Source organism: Triticum urartu, chromosome 3, assembly GCF_003073215.2.
Source record: "Triticum urartu cultivar G1812 chromosome 3, Tu2.1, whole genome shotgun sequence".
NCBI classification, from domain to species: Eukaryota; Viridiplantae; Streptophyta; class Magnoliopsida; order Poales; family Poaceae; genus Triticum; species Triticum urartu.
In genome coordinates, this window is record NC_053024.1 from 567,397,456 (window position 1) to 567,414,296 (window position 16,841).

Consider the following 16,841-nt stretch of genomic DNA (forward strand, 5'->3'; position numbering starts at 1 on the left):
TTATTTAATTCATTCATGATGCTACTGAAAATTATTATGAGAGAGGAACACATGCTTTTGCATATTGCAATAATATCAACTTTCCTCTCTATGTGTTGAAAATCTTGAAGTTTTACTTGTTTTACCTTCCTATGCTAGTTGATTCTTGTTCCCATAAATTGTTTGCTCACAAAATCCCTATGCATAGGAAGTGGGTTAGGGTTAAATGTGCTTGACATGTGATTCATGATGCTCTTGTTATGTTTCAATTCTTATCTTTAATGTGAGCATCATTGGAATCATCATGCCTGGCTAAAAGGCATTAAAGAAATGCGCTTGTTGGGAGACAACCCAACACTTTTACCTACTGTTTTTGTGTGCTCACATGATTAGGATACTGTAGTAATAATGTTTTATTGCTTTTGTTTCAATAAAGTGCCAAGTAAGACCTTTGGGATGGCATACGATGATAGTTGATTTGATCTTGCTGAAAAATAGAAACTTTTATGCTCAGGAAAACAATTATCATTTTTAACAGAAGCATGATCAAATGCTGATCCTTTTTGCAGAAGATTAATAGACAAATTAACCAGGTTTTCCTATTTTTTTCAGAATTTTTGGAGTAGCAGAAGTATGGTTGGAGTATAGATAATATAGACTGTTCTGTTTTTGACAGATTCTGTATTCAATGCATAGTTTGCTTGTTTTCTAATTTACAGGGCTTATATTGCTCAATATAAATTATGGAAATGATATTCTACAGTAGGCATTGTGTGAGAACAATTATGAATCTTGTCTTTCATAGTACCAAAAGTGAAATGGTTTGCCCTTTATCATACTAATCTATCTCACAAAGTTCCGTTAAGTTTTGTGTGATTGAAGTTTTCAATTTTTGGGTGAGATGTTGATATGAGGACAATAAAGAGTGACAAGAACCTAAGCTTGTGGATGCACAAGGCACCCCAAGGTAATACTCAATGAAGATCTAAGCAACTAAGCTTGGGGATGCCCCAGAAGGCATCCCCTCTTTCGTCTTCAACATTTTCGGCAACCTCACTCGGAGCTACATTTTTATTCGTCACATGATGTGTGTTTTGCTTGGAGCATCATTTTCTTTTATTAGGATTTTATTTATGTTATTAATAATAATGTTTTGCATCTTTTATTTCAATAAAATTGGCAATGATAGCCTTTACTATGCTTATTTTGCAAGTCTACATGTTGCTGTTTCAAAACAGGAAGTTTATCGATGTTGCAAAAATTCCCTAGAAAAGTCAGAATATGATAAAATGTTCAAACTTTTTGCAAAATAAGCTCTGATAAATTTTATATAGAGTGTAATTTTTTCATAACTTTTGGAGTTAGGGAAGTATTGATACTCTTGCATTCTTTACAGACTGTACTGTTTTGGCAGATTGCTATTATGTTTGCATTGTTTGCATATGTTTGCTTGTTTAATGATTCTATTTGAGGATAGGAGTATTAAATATGCAGAGGCATTTAGTATGCAATGTTGAATAATAATTTTAGTTATTTTCTACAGTAGAGAATGATAAGGTTTTTGCATTGGTTTATACTAACTTATCTCATGAGTTCTTGTTGAGTTTTGTGTGGATGAAGCTTTTGAGATTTAGGAAAGCCGTGATATGAGAAGAATTAAGGAGACACAAAAGCTCAAGCTTTGGGGATGCCCAAGGTACCCCAAGATAATATTTCAAGAAGTCTCAAGCATCTAAGCTTGGGGATGCCCCGATAGGCATCCCACCTTTCCTCTTCAACAATTATCGGTTAGTATCGGTTGAACCTAAGTTTTTGCTTATTCACATGAGTTGTGCTATTCTTAGAATGTCATTTTTTTGCTTGCTGTTTTCATAAAATACTTAGATCTGAAAGTTTTAAAATAAAATAGAGTCCTCAAATAGTTGCCAGGGAGGCTAAGTAAGCGGCATTCACATCCCGCCAACGAAGCTCTTTTATATGGAATTGCTCTAGTGCTTTACTCATATATTTTGAGCATGGTGTGCTTTAGTATTTTTTGAAGAAATTCTCTATTGCTTCACTTAAATTAATTTGAGAGCAAGAAATATTATGCTCATGATCTTCATTTATATCTTTTTGGAGTACCTTGTCATTTACTCTCGTGCTTCACATATATCCTATGAGTAAATTGTTGAATAAGTTGAATATCATGAAGTTGAAATTATATCATGCCTAGTGGTAGCTTCACATTGGGTTTAGAAAGTGAAATCTTTTGAGGCTTGACAATCACAATATTGGTCATACAAGAAATTCACAAATAATTAGTATAAGGAAGAGAACTTTCACATGCAAATACACTATCTTGGAAATCTTTTTTGATTGTGAGCCCCATCAAAATATCATATGCCAAAATTGTTGACGTTGGACAAGGAAGACAACGTAATGGTTTATGTTTGTTCATATTCACATAGAAGTTATACTGTCATAGATCCTTCAACATGTGGTGCTTGCCCCCCATCTTTGCTAGCCAAAAATTCCGCACCAAGTAGAGATACTACTTGTGCATCCAAAAACCCTTAAACCCAAATCTTATTTTCAAGAGTCCACCATACCTACCTAAGGATTGAATAAGATCCTCCAAGTAAGTTGTCATCGGTGCAATAAGGCAATAAAATTGCTTCTAAAAGTGTTAGATCATTTAGTGTAAGAGAAAATTGAGCGTTGTACGAACTTATGATGGCAAAGAATAAAAGCGTGCTCTCAACTCGCGGACTCCAGAGGTGACATTGGGGTAATCTATGCATAGGGGTTGATGCACGTTCTTGTCTTTGTTTCTACGGTAGAAATCTTGGGGCACTCTTTGAAGTTCTTTGTGTTGGATTGAATATTATGAATCTGATTTTGCTTTGGTGTGATTTTAGTACGAACTCTTGGTTAGATCGATCGAAAAGAATAGCTTCGTTTTATTTTAGTACGAGCTCTAGGATAGATTGATCGGAAAGAATAGCTTTGAGGTGGTTTCATACCCTACAAACAATTATGTCTTATGTTCTCTGCCAGATAGGAACTTTGGAGTGATTCTTCGTTGCACGTTGAGGGACGGTTATATGATCCAATTATATTAGCATTGTTGGGAGATTGCAGTAGCGAAAGTACGGACCCTAGGCCTCATTTTCAAGCATTGCAATACCGTTTTTTGTGCCCGTTTACTATTTGCCACTTTGCTGTTTTTATTTATTCAGATTATAAAAATATATTTCTACCATCAATATTACACTTTTATCACCATCTCTTCACCGAGCTAGTGCACCTATAAAATTTTCCATTGTATTGGGTGTGTTGGGGACACAAGAGATTTCTTGTATTTGGTTGCAGGGTTGTTTGAGAGAGACCATCTTCAAACTACACCTCCCACGGATTAATAAATCTTAGGTCATCCACTTGAGGGAAAATTGTTACTGTCCTACAAAACTCCGCGCTTGGAGACCCAACACGTGTCTACAAGAATAAAGTAGCATAGTAGACATCACTACCTAACATATTTATCCATGCAATTTCTTTATTGTGGCATGAATGTTCAGATCCGTATGATTCAAAACAAAAGTTTAATATTGACATAAAACAATAATACTTCAACCATACTAACAAGGCAATTATGTCTTCTCAAAATAACATGGCCAAAGAGAGCTTATACCTACAAAATCATATAGTCTGGCTATGCTCCATCTTCATCACACAAAATATTTAAATCATGCACAACCCCGATGATAAGCCAAGCAAATATTCCATACTTTTGATGTTCTCAAAATTTTTCAACTTTCACGCAATACGTGAGCGTGAGCCATGGACATAGCACTATTGGTGGAATCGACGGTGGTTGTGGGGAAGACAAAAAGAAGGAGATAGTTGATACGTCTCCAACGTATCTATAATTTTTGATTGTTCCATGCTATTATATTATCTATTTTGGATGTTTGATGGGCTTTAATATGCTATTTTATATTATTTTTGGGACTAACCTATTAACCGGAGGCCCAGCGCCAGTTTCTATTTTTTTACCTATTTTAGTGTTTCACAAAAAAGGAATACCAAAATGAATGAAACGTTCACTATGATCTTTCTTGGACCAAAAGCAAACCAGAAGACTTGGAGTTGAAGTATGGAACTCCGTGAGGCGGCCGTGATATAGGAGGGCGCGTCCAAGGGGTAGGCGCGCCCTCACCCTCGTGGTCCCCACAGAGCTCCACCAACATACTTTTTTCGCCTATATATATATACTCTTATACCTTAGAAACACCAGGAGGAGCCACGAAACCACTTTTCCACCGCTGCAATCTTCTGTACCTGTGAGATCCCATCTTGGGGCCTTTTCGGGCAATCTGCCGGAGGGGGAATCGATCACGGAGGGCTTCCACATCAACCCCATAGCCTCTTCGATGAAGCCTGAGTAGTTTACCACAGACCTTCGGGTCCATAGTTATTAGCTAGATGGCTTTTTCTTCTCCTCGATGTTCTTGGAGATCTATTCGATGTAATACTCTTTTGCGGTGTGTTTGCCGAGATCCGATGAATTGTGGGTTTATGAACTTGATTATCTATGAATATTATTTGGTTCTTCTCTGAATTCTTATATGCATGATTTGATACCTTTGCAAGTCTCTTCGAATGATCGCTTTAGTTTGGCCTACTAGATTGATCTTTCTTGCAATGGGAGAAGTGCTTAGCTTTGGGTTCAATCTTGCGGTGTCCTTTCCCAGTGACAGGAGGGGCAGCAAGGCCCGTATTGTATTGTTGCCATCGAGGATAAAACTATGGGGCTCATATCATATTGCTTGAGTTTATCCCTCTACATCATGTCATCTTGCTTAAAGTGTTACTCTGTTCTTATGAACTTAATACTTTAGATACACACTGGATAGCGGTCGATATGTGGAGTAATAGTAGTAGATGCAGAATCATTTCGATCTACTTGACATGGATGTGATGCCTATATTCATGATCATTGCCTTAGATATCTTCATAACTATGCACTTTTCTATCAATTGCTCGGCAGTAATTTGTTCACCCACTGTAATACATGCTATCATGAGAGAAGCCACTAGTGAAACCTATGGCCCCCCGGGTCTCTTTCTTATTATATTGCATCTCTTTTATTATCGCATCTCGTTTACTATTTTGCAATCTTTATTTTCTATCTACACAACAAAATACCAAAAATATTTATCTTACTATCTCTATTAGATCTCACTTTCGCAAGTGATCGTGAAGGGATTGACAACCCCTTTATCGCGTTGGTTGCGAGGTTCTTGATTGTTTGTGCAGGTACTAGGTGACTTGTGTGTTGTCTCCTACTGGATTGATACCTTGGTTCTCAAAAACTAAGGGAAATACTTACGCTACTTTGCTGCATCACCCTTTCCTCTTCAAGGGAAAACCAACGCATGCTCAAGAGGTAGCAAGAAGGATTTCTGGCGCCGTTGCCGGGGTGATCTACGCCAAGTCAAGACATACCAAGTACCCATCATAAACTCTTCTCCCTCGCATTACATTATTTGCCATTCGCCCCTCGTTTTCCTCTCCCCCCTTCACCTTTGCCGTTTCTTTCGCCCTTCTTCTGTTCGATCTTGTGTTACCATGTGCCTTCTTTTAGCTTGCATCTTCGCTTGCTAAATATCTATTATTATGGATCATCATCCTCTTGCTAATCTTTTTCAAAGATCCAATTATGATGAACCAATTGATAGTGAGTTGAGTGAACTAGATTATCTTTGTGAGGTTTTGCTTGAAATTCGTGAATCTGAAAATTATGATGAAGTGTTGAAAGAAGAAAATTATAAAGTGATTCACGATAGCTCCTTGAATGAAAAGCATGATTGCAATGATGTTATTATAAATTCTATTAATGTCAATTTTGTTAATGATATGCAAAACCCTAAGCTTGGGGATGCTAGCTTTGCTATGTCCACTACTTGTTGCAATGATCATGATTGGGGTGATTCTTCTTACAATCTTAAAAATTTATTTAAGCCCCATCATGAATATGAGATTGATAATATTGTTTGCAATAATATTGAAAGTGGGTTCGGAAGAGTGTGAACTTTAGATACCACATATTTGGATAATGTTCAATCTTATGAAGTTTTTGATAAAAGTGGGTTCGGAGAGGTCATGACTTCATTTTATGATAATCCCCCTATTTCGGAAGAGTGTCAACTCTGCATTCATGTGGATCATGAAGAGAAAATTTCATGTGATAGCTATATTGTTGGACTTGATTATGATCCTACATGTAATTATTATGAGAGAGGAAAATATGGTTGTAGAAATTTTCATGTTACTAAATTACCTCTCCTCATGTTGAGATTGCTACTGTTTCTTTTTTCTTCCATGCATATGCTAGTTTTTGCTTGTCTTGATAATTTGTTTGCTTATAAAATGCCTATGCATAGGAAGTATGTTAGACTTAGATGTGTTTGTCATGTGTTTTGTGATGCTCTCTTTGTGCTTCAATTCTTATCTTTCATGTGAGCATCATTGAAGTCTCAATGCCTAGCTAGGGGCGTTAAACGATAGCTCTTGTTGGGAGGCAACCCAATTTTATTTTTGTTCTTTACTTTTTGTTCCTGTTTAGTAATAAATAATTTATCTAGCCTTTGTTATGATTGTATTTTTATGTTTTAATTAGTGTTTGTGCCAAGTAAAGCCTTTAGGTTCTTCTTGGGTGATTGTTGTTTGATCTTGCTGCTAAAAACAGAAAGTATGCGCTCACGAGAATAATTTTCATTTTTTACTAGAGAGCGATAAAATACCTACTCCAACTGCAGTAGATCAATATAGAAATTGTCCTAGTCTTCCTAATTTTTAGAATTGTTGGAGTTACAGAAGTATTCGAAACCTACAGATTGCCACAGACTGTTCTGTTTTTGACAGATTTTGTTTTTCGTGTGTTGTTTGCTTATTTTGATGCATCTATGGCTAGTATCGGGGGTATGAACCATAGAGAAGTTGGAACAGTAGGTTTAACACCAATATAAATGAATAATGAGTTAATTACAGTACCTTAAGGTGGTGGTTTATTTTCTTATACTAACGGAGCTCACGAGATTTTCTGTTGAGTTTTGTGTTGTGAAGTTTTCAAGTTTTTGGGTAAAGATTTGATGGATTTTTGAACAAGGAGTGGCAAGAGCCTAAAATTGGGGATTCCCAAGGCACCCCAAGCAAAAATTCAAGGATAACCAAAATCCTAAGCTAGGGGATGCCCCGGAAGGCATCCCCTCTTTCGTCTTCATCTATCGGTAACTTTACTTGAGGCTATATTTTTATTCACCACATGATATGTGTTTTGCTTGGAGCGTCTTGTATGATTTGAGTCTTTGCTTTTTAGTTTACCACAATCATCCCTGCTGTGCACACCTTTTGAGAGACACATGTATGAATCGGAATTTATTAGAATACTCTATGTGCTTCACTTATATCTTTTGAGCTATACAATTTTGCTCTAGTGCTTCACTTATATCTTTTTAGAGCACGGTGGTGGTTTTATTTTACAGAAATTATTGATCTCTCATGCTTGACTTATATTATTTTGAGAGTCTTTTAGAACAGCATGGTAATTTGCTTTGGTTATAAAATTAGTCCTAATATGATGGGCATCCAATATGGGTATAATAAAAACTTTCATATAAATTGCGTTGAATAGTAGGAGAAGTTTGATACTTGATGATTGTTTTGAGACATGAGGATGGTGATATTAGGTTCATGCTAGTTGAGTAGTTGTGAATTTGACAAATACTTGTGTTGAGGTTTGCAAGTCCCGTAGCATGCACGTACGGTATGGTAACCGTTGTGTAACAAATTTGAAGCATGAGGTATTTCTTTGATTGTCTTCCTTATGAGTGGCGGTCGGGGATGAGCGATGGACTATTCCTACCAATCTATCCCCCTAGGAGCATGCACGTAGTGCTGGTTTTTGATGACTTGTAGATTTTTGCAATAAGTATGTGAGTTCTTTATGACTAATGCTGAGTCCATGGATTATACGCACTCTCAACCTTACACCATTGCTAGCCTCTCTAGTACCGCACAACTTTCACCGGTACCATAAACCCACCATTTACCTTTCTCAAAAAAGCCACCATACCTACCTATTATGGTATTTCCATAGCCATTCCGAGATATATTGCCATGCAACTTTCCACTGTTCCGTTTATTATGACACGATCCATCATTGTCATATTGCCTTGCATGATCATGTAGTTGACATCGTATTGGTGGCAAAGCCACCGTTCATATTTTTTCATACATTTCACCCTTGATTCATTGCACATCCCGGTACACCGCCAGAGGCATGCATATAGAGTCATATTTTTGTTCAAAGTATCGAGTTGTAATCTTTGAGTTGTAAATAAATAGAAGTGTGATGATCATCATTATTAGAGCATTGTCCCATGTGAGAAAAAAAAAGAGAAGGCCCAAAAAAGAGAAAAAGGAAAAAATGAGAGAAAAAGGGAGAAGGGACAATGCTACTATCCTTTTTCCACACTTGTGCTTCAAAGTAGCACCATGATCTTCATGATAGAGAGTCTCTTATTTTGTCGCTTTCTATACTAGTGGGAAATTTTCATTATAGAACTTGGCTTGTATATTCCAACAATGGGCTTCCTCAAATGCCCTAGGTTTTCGTGAGCAAGCAAGTTGGATGCACACCCACTTAGTTTCTTTTGTTGAGCTTTCATACATTTATAGCTCTAGTGCATCCGTTGCATGGCAATCCTTACTCACTCACATTGACATCTATTGATGGGCATCTCCATAGCCCATTGATACACCTAGTTGATGTGAGACCATCTTCCTCCTTTTTGTCTTCTCCACAACCACCACTCTATTCCACCTATAGTGCTATGTCCATGGCGCACGCTCATGTATTGCATGAAAGTAGAAAAAGTCTGAGATTACTAAAGTATGAAACAATTGCTTGGCTTGTCATCGGGGTTGTGCATGATTTGAGTATTTTGTGTGACGAAGATGGAGCATGAGCAAACTATATGATTTTTTAGGGATGAACTTTCTTTGGCCATGTTATTTTGAGAGGACATAATTACTTTGTTAGTATGCTTGAAGTATTATTATTTTTATTTCAATATTAAACTTCTTCTTGAGTCTTTCGGACCTGAACATTCATGCCACAATAAAGAAAATTACATTGATAAATATGTTCGGTAACATTCCACATCAAAAATTCTATTTTTATCATTTACCTACTCGAGGACGAGCTGGAATTAAGCTTGGGAATGCTTGATACGTCTCCAACGTATCTATAATTTTGACGGTTCCATGCTATTATATTATCTATTTTGGATGTTTAATGGGCTTTAATATGCTCTTTTATTTTATTTTTGGGACTAACCTATTAACCGGAGGCCCAGTGCCAGTTTATGTTTTTTTGCCTATTTCAGTGTTTCGCAGAAAAGGAATACCAAACGGAATCCAAATGGAATGAAACCTTTGCGATGATCTTTCTTGGACCGAAAGCAAACCAGAAGACTTGAAGTTGAAGTCTGGAACTCCGTGAGGCGGCCACAAGATAGGAGGGAGCACCCAGGGGGTAGGCGCGCCCCCACCCTCGTGGGCCCCACGGAGCTCCACCGACGTACTTCTTTTGCCCATATATACTCTTATACCCCAGAAACACCAGGGGGAGCCACGAAACCACTTTTCCAGCGCTGCAACCGTTTGTACCCATGAGATCCCATCTTGGGGCCTTTTCTGGTGATCTGCCGGAGGGGGAATCGATCACAGAGGGCTTCTACATCAACACCATAGCCTCTCCGATGAAGCGTGACTAGTTTACCACAGACCTTCGGGTACATAGTTATTAGCTAGATGGCTTTTTCTCTCTCTTTGATCTTCAATACAAAGTTCTCCTCGATGTTCTTGGAGATCTATTCGATGTAATACTCTTTTGCGGTGTGTTTGCCGAGATCCGATGAATTGTGGCTTTATGAACTTGATTATCTATGAATATTATTTGATTCTTCTTTGAATTCTTATATTCATGATTTGATACCTTCGTAAGTCTCTTCGAATTATCGGTTTAGTTTGGCCTACTAGATTGATCTATCTTGCAATGGGAGAACTGCTTAGCTTTGGGTTCTATCTTGCGGTGTCCTTTCCCAGTGACAGCAGGGGCAGCAAGGCGCGTATTGTATTGTTGCCATCGAGGATAAAAATATGGGGTTTATATCATATTGCTTGAGTTTATCCCTCTACATCATGTCATCTTGCTTAAAGCGTTACTCTGTTCTTATGAACTTAATACTCTAGATGCACGCTGGATAGCGGTCGATGTGTGGAGTAATAGTAGTAGATGCAGAATCGTTTCGATCTACTTGACACGGACGTGATGCCTATATTCATTATCATTGCCTTAGATATCTTCATAACTATGCACTTTTCTATCAATTACTCGGCAGTAATTTGTTCACCCACCGTAATACATGCTATCACGAGAGAAGCCACTAGTGAAACCTATGGCCCCCGGGTCACTTTCTTATTATATTGCATCTCTTTTATTATCGCATCTCGTTTACTATTTTGCAATCTTTATTTTCCAATCTATACAACAAAATACCAAACATATTTATCTTACTATCTCTATCAGATCTCACTTTCACAAGTGACCGTGAAGGGATTGACAACCCCTTTATCGCGTTGGTTGCGAGGTTCTTGATTGTTTGTGCAGGTACTAGGTGATTTGTGTGTTGTCTCCTACTGGATTGATACCTTGGTTCTCAAAAACTTAGGGAAATACTTACGCTACTTTGCTGCATCACCCTTTCCTCTTCAAGGGAAAACCAACGCATGCTCAAGAGGTAGCAATAGTCCCACATCAACTAGGCGTATCAACGGGCTATGGAGATGCCCGTTAATAGATATCAATGTGAGTGAGTAGGGATTGCCATGCAACGGATGCACTAGAGCTATAAGTTTATGAAAGCTCAAAAGAAACTAAGTGGGTGTGCATCCAACTTGCTTGCTCACGAAGACCTAGGGCATTTGAGGAAGCCCATCATTGGAATATACAAGCCAAGTTCTATAAAGAAAAATTCCCACTAGTATATGAAAGTGACAATATAGGAGACTCTCTATCATGAAGATCATGGTGCTACTTTGAAGCACAAGTATGGTAAAAGGATAGTAGCATTGCCCCTTCTCTATTTTCTCTCATTTATTTATTTATTTATTTTATTTGGGCCTTCTCTCATTTTTTGGCCTCTTTTTTTCGTCCGGAGTCTCATCCCGACTTGTGGGGGAATCATAGCCTCCATCATCCTTTCCTCACATGGGACAATGCTCTAATAATGAAGATCATCACACTTTTATTTACTTACAACTCAAGAATTACAACTCGATACTTAGAACAAAATATGACTCTACGTGAGTGCCTCCGGCGGTGTACCGGGATGTGCAATGAATCAAGAGTGACATGTATGAAAGAATTATGAACGGTGGCTTTGCCACAAATACGATTCAACTACATGATCACGCAAAGCAATATGACAATGATGGAACATGTCATAATAAACAGAACGGTGGAAAGTTGCATGGCAATATATCTCAGAATGGCTATGGAAATACCACAATAGGTAGGCATGGTGGCTGTTTTGAGGAAGGTATATGGTGGGTTTATGGTACCGGCGAAAGTTGCGCGGCACTAGAAAGGCTAGCAATGGTGGAAGGGTGAGAGTGCGTATAATCCATGGACTCAACATTAGTCATACAGAACTCATATACTTATTGCAAAAATCTACAAGTTATCAAAACGAAGTACTACACTCATGCTCCTAGGGGGATAGATTGGTAGGAAAATACCATCGCTCGTCCCCGACCGCCACTCATAAGGAAGACACTCAATAAATAAATCATGCTCCGACTTCATCACATAACGGTTCACCATACGTGCATGCTACGGGAATCACAAACTTTAACACAAGTATTTCTTAAATTCACAACTACTCGCTAGCATGACTCTAATATCACCATCTTCATATCTCAAAACAATCATAAGGAATCAAACTTCTCATAGTATTCAATGCACTTTATATGAAAGTTTTTATTATATCCCTCTTGGATGTCTATCTTATTAGGACTAAATTTATAACCAAAACAAATTACCATGTTGTTTAAAGACTCTCAAAATAATATAAGTGAAGGATGGGAGTTCATCAATTTCCATAAAATAAAACCACCGCCGTGCTCTAAAAAGATATAAGTGAAGCACTAGAGCAAAATTGCCTAGCTTAAAAGATATAAGTGAAGCACATAGAGTATTCTAATAAATCAAGATTCATGTGTTTCTCTATCAAAAGATGTGTACAACAAGGATGATTGTGAAAAACTAAAAAGCAAAGACTCAAATCATACAAGACTCTCCAAGCAAAACACATATCATGTGGTGAATAAAAATATAGCCTCAAGTAAAGTTACCGATAGACGAAGACGAAAGAGGGGATGCCTTCCGGGGCATCCCCAAGCTTAGGCTCTTGGTTGTCCTTGAATATTACCTTGGGGTGCCTTGGGCATCCCCAAGCTTAGGCTCTTGCCACTCCTTATTCCATAGTCCATCAAATCCTTACCCAAAACTTGAAAACTTCACAACACAAAACTCGACAGAAAATTCATGAGATCCGTTAGTATAAGAAAATAAATCACCACTTATGGTACTGTTGATAACTCATTATTCATTTATATTGGTGTAGTATCTACTCTATTCCAACTTCTCCATGGTTCATACCCCCTGATACTGCCCATAGATTCATCAAAATAAGCAAACAACACAAAGAAACAGAATCTGTCAAAAACAGAACAGTCTGTAGCAATCTGGAGATTTTGAATACTTCTCTACCTCCAAAAATTCTGAAAACTTAGGACAGCCTAATTAATTTGTTTATTGATCTTCTGCAAAAAGAATCAGTATTTTATCGAGCTTCTTCTAAAAATGAATATTAATCTCCTGAACCAAAAGTTTCTGTTTTTCAGCAAGATCAAATCAACTATCACCGTAAGCTATCCCAAAGGTCTTACTTGGCACAAAAACTAATTAAACATAAAAACTACATCTAACCATAGGCTGGATGAATTAATTATTGCAAAACAGAACCTGAAAAGCAAAAACAAAAATAAAATTTGGTTGCCACCCAACAAGCGCTATTGTTTAACACCCTTAGCTAGGTATAAAACACGAATAGAACTAAGTATTCTCATCTTCGGTATGCAATTCTTTTCTCATCAAATACTCCAAAACTCATCTTAGAAATTCTATCCTTTCCTTTATTTCACTCCTAGCAGATGAACTTAAATCATGAAAATGACTTTGATTAGTAATTTTAACATTCATAAACCCATAGTACGGATCATCACCGTATATATCATCATATAAAATACGTAGCTCTTTTCTAATGGGTTCCTTCATCATTTTATTCAACCAATCTCTATTAAATCCTACACAAATTCCTCTAGTTATCCAATCAAACTCCTCAAAAGTCTCAAGATACAAGGATTGAGATATTTCTGAATGGGGGACTCTCCGTCTAAGATCTTCACTATAAGATTGATAATCCCTAGATTCCAAACTACGCATAGTTTCTTTATCATGGAGGATATCTATAATTGGAGGGTGTTCAACATCCTTTTTATAGAAAGCGAAAATATCACTAGCTTCTTGTATTATAAAATTGAATTCATGCATAAGGATAATAGTGTCAATCTTTTTAGCTATGGGATGATTAACATTAGGAAGTTCATAAAACACATTTTGCAAAGCAGGATGAAGATGCACAAATTTTCTTTCTAATTTATCAACAAGCATAACAATAGCATCTGCATAACAATTTGTCTCAAGAAGAATAGATCTTTTATTAATAGGCATGGATCCGGTACAATCAAAGAATTCTTGGATGACACTCTTTCCAATAATATTACCGTCCCCCACATGAAAGATTTTTGTTTTGTAATTAGGAGGGTTTTCAATTTCTTGATCCAAAGAACAAGATTCAAGTTTCTCCTCAAGATTTTCAGCGATAACGTCCCCAGTTTCAGACATGGTGGCAGCAAACAAATCTAGCAAACGAACAATCCAAAAGGCAAACGAAGAACACGAACGGAAGAGAGGCGAAGAAAAGGCAAATCTTTTTGAAAATCATTTTAGAAGTGGGGGAGAGGAAAACGAGAGGTGAATGGAGAATAATGTAATGCAAGAGATGAGAGTTTATGATGGGTACTTGGTATGTCTTGACTTGGCATAGATCTCCCCAGCAATGGTGTCAGAAATTCTTCCTGCTACTTCTTGAGCTTGCGTTGGTTTTTACCTTGAAGAGGAAAGGGTCATGCAGCAAAGTAGAGTAAGTATTTCCCTCAGTTTTGAGAACCAACACTACAAAAAAAGACACATCTGTGACATTTTGGGCCGAACGAATTTTTTTTCTGTCATACATATGACACTTCTATGATGATAATTGTGACAAAACCCGGTATCATCATATATGTGGTGGGCTCCTACTTCTATGACAAAAAATCATGACAGAAAATGGGCTTTTCGTCCTGGGCGGGCCGGAGACGCAGCTGCATGACATTCTTTGGGCCGTCCATGACGGAAAAAACCGTGGTAGAAGCGAGGGGGAGGAAAATTTTGGGGAGTTCCCGGTTACGGTGGGAGGTCGGGGGCCGAGCGATGCGTGTTTCTCTCGTACACGTACGCGTGTGTGTGCAAGGTGTTGGCTCTAACTGAACCCGAGCGAGGCGTTGGGCTCTAACTGAACCCGAGCGATTGCACTGCAGGCTACGCGTTACTGAACCCGAGCGATCGATCGATGGCTGTTAACTGAACCCGACCGAGCGATTCCTTCGCTACTGCTGCTAACTGAAGCCGATCGATGCTGCCTCTGGATGAACAGTGAGCGTTGGGGGGGGGGGTGGATGAATAGTTCCCGGTGGGGGTGGATGAACAGGACCCCGTGGTGTTGCCTCTGGATGAACATGACCTCGATCGATCGAGCCGGTTGGGGCTGGATGAACAGGACCCCGTGGAGGGCTGGATGAACAAGACCACCCCGTGGAGGGTAGGATGAACAGTAGACGGTGGAGGGCAGGATGAACAGTAGCCCGTGGAGGGGTGGTTGAACAGGAGCCCGTGGAGAGGGGTGGTTGAACAGTAGCCAGTGGAGTAGCGCGCGGTGGAGGCTGGATGAACAGGAGCCCGTGGATGAACAGTCGTAGGTGGAGGCTGGAGGAGGTCGACGGTGGATGAACAGTAGCTCGTGGAGGCTGGAGGGGGTCGACGGTGGAGATGAACAGTATCTCGTGGAGTCCCGTTTTGGGGTACGCCACACCCCTCCCGATGGACAGGACCCCCGTTTTGACTGTAGCGCTCCAACACAAGTCCGTTTCGTCCATTTTGCGGCACGCCACACCCCTCCCGATCAACAGGACCCCTGTTTCGACCGTAGGAGGTCCGTTTCCTCCGTTTTGCGGTATGCCAGACCCCTCCCGATGAACAGGATCCCGTTTCGAACGTGGCCGGTCGAACACAAGGCCGTTTCCTCTGTTCTGCGGTACGCCAGGCCTCGTTTCCATCGTCTGTTCCATCCAAGCTCTCCCGATGAACACGACGCATTCCGTTGCCTCCCCATGAACATGACGCATTCCGCTGCCTCCCCATGAACACGACGACGACGCTGTTTCTCCGTTCCGACCCAGCCTTGTACACGAGCCCTGGCCGTACGTATGCGCGAGTAGGCGTTCGAGACCCCGCCCGTATGTACACATACGTGGCCGTATTTTCTTTCTTGCACGCTGGCTGATGTACGTACGTGTAAATGCTACGTGCGCGCCTCTACTACGACACGTGCGCGCCTCTACTATGACACGTGCGTGCCTCTACATCGACCAGTATGTACGTACACGTTCGCGACCAGAATGACAATGCTACGTACGCTTCGACCAGGTGGGTCCCGACTGTCAGGCACTTCCTTGCCTGTGAAGATGTAGCTAGTGGGTCCCAGCAGTCAGGGGGCGAATCGTTTTTTTGCCCGGACGCACTTCCTTGCGTGCGAAGATGTAGCTGGTGGGTTCCAGTAGTCAGGGGGAAACGTTTTTTTGCGAAATACGGTGGCCCGTCCGGTGGGTCCCGCTGTCAGGTGGAGGAATAATTATTTTGCACGTAATAAGGAGGCACTTCCTTGCTGCGGCCGTGGACCCAGCTGTCAGCCTCTCCACGTACAGTCCACGTCCGATGGAAGCCATTCCTTGACCGTGTTGACCATGCCGCGCCGAGAGCACCAGGGCGGTGGAAGACAGCGAGGCCTAGGAAGGGGACGACGGGGAGCCGGGGAAGACGTGGCAGTGGATGCCCACGTGTAGAGGAGTACGAGGGTTCACTAGTTCGCTGCGGTGTGAGGCTGCCATTGCCGCAGAATAACAGGGGGTGTGGGTGAGTAGAGGGAAGGCCTGGCCAGCGGTGGGAGTAGTAGGGGGCGGTGAGGCCTCCGCCGCATCGCAGCCGGCCACGGGAGGCAGGAGCACGAGGCACAACCGGCACTGGTTTGGGCGGCTGGAGCAAGAAGACCAGAGGTTGAATAAGCACTACGGCCGTTGGATGGACATCGTACGGTCACTGGAGCTAGAATCATGCATATTGACTAAGTTGACAAAGCCCTCCATCCCCGTCAACTTAGTAGGCCCACAAGTCAGCCTCCAACCAAGGTGGGTCCCAGCTAGCAGGGGGTATTCATTTTTTGAGCGTAATAAGGAGGCACTTCCTTGCGTGCGAAGATATAGCTGGTGGGTCCGAGCTGTCAGCGGCGGTAACATTTTTTTCGCGAAATACA